Below are 1009 nucleotides of genomic sequence, written 5' to 3'. Positions count from 1 at the left end.
TTAGTTACCATCCTCTTTGACTTCCCTACAGCATTTCTCTGTAGCATATGAGAATACTCTATCCTTGACATTCTTTTTTTCCTTTAACTTGTATGATCCTATACTATCTCGGCTCTCTTCCAAGTTCTCTAATGCTTTTTATATCTTTCTAATGGTTCCCAAAGCTCTCTTCTCAGTTACTTTCTTCTATCTATCTATATTCTTTCGTGCTCACTTCAGCAGCACATATACTAAAATTGGAACGATACAGAGAAGATTAGCATGGCCCCTGCACAAGGATGACATGCAAATTCGTGAAGCGTATCTATATTCTTTCCCTTAGATAGCTTAATATCCTAAATTCTTTGATCATCTAAATGTACAACTACCAAATCTCTCTGCAACTTTGACCTCTACAACTGTCCATAAACATTTCCTTGGCCCATTGCTACCTCAAAGTCAACATGCCCTAAAATTGAAATCATCATATTTCCCAAAAAAAAACTGTCTTCCTGACTTGCCTATTTTTATTCATGATACCACCATTTTTCTAGTCATTAATGCTCACTCAACTTCCAAATTCAATATTGTGAAGCATACAATGATAGCTCTTCCTTCAATTTCCTCCTTTCTATTCCTATTGTCACCTCCCGAGTTCATTCCCTTCTTACTGCTCATTTAAACTATAATATTCTCCTAACCCAGTCTTCCCATTTTTAGACTCTGTGAATACTAATGTCTTACATACTGCTACTGGAGTAATCTTTGCAATGAATCATTTTTACCCCATCACTTCTTTGCTTAAAAAAATATTCTAACTGAATCTAACTTCTTGTCATCTATCTAGAAAAAGGCAAACTCCTTAATTTGACATTCTCAGACAAAGTATTCAGTCTTAGTACTCACTGCTTCTTTTTTCACGTACCCTATAGTCTCCAAAGAGACCTCCAGCTTTCTCAACTCTATGCCTTGCTCACACCATTCCATATGCCTAAAATGCTGTATTCCCCATGGATCCCTTCCAGTATTT

At 36.3% G+C, this 1009-nt stretch overlaps 1 non-coding gene across 1 annotated transcript; it reads left to right on the top strand.

The window, feature by feature from the left end:
• The first annotated feature begins 206 nt into the window (after positions 1-206).
• Positions 207-313, top strand: LOC141510343 (U6 spliceosomal RNA). The gene has a single exon (XR_012474841.1). It is a non-coding gene; the product is annotated as a U6 spliceosomal RNA (small nuclear RNA).
• Positions 314-1009: the final 696 nt, after the last annotated feature.

The sequence above is a fragment of the Macrotis lagotis genome, chromosome 1 (genome assembly GCF_037893015.1).
Source record: "Macrotis lagotis isolate mMagLag1 chromosome 1, bilby.v1.9.chrom.fasta, whole genome shotgun sequence".
NCBI lineage: Eukaryota > Metazoa > Chordata > Mammalia > Peramelemorphia > Peramelidae > Macrotis > Macrotis lagotis.
This window is presented reverse-complemented; position numbering and strand designations above follow the sequence as displayed.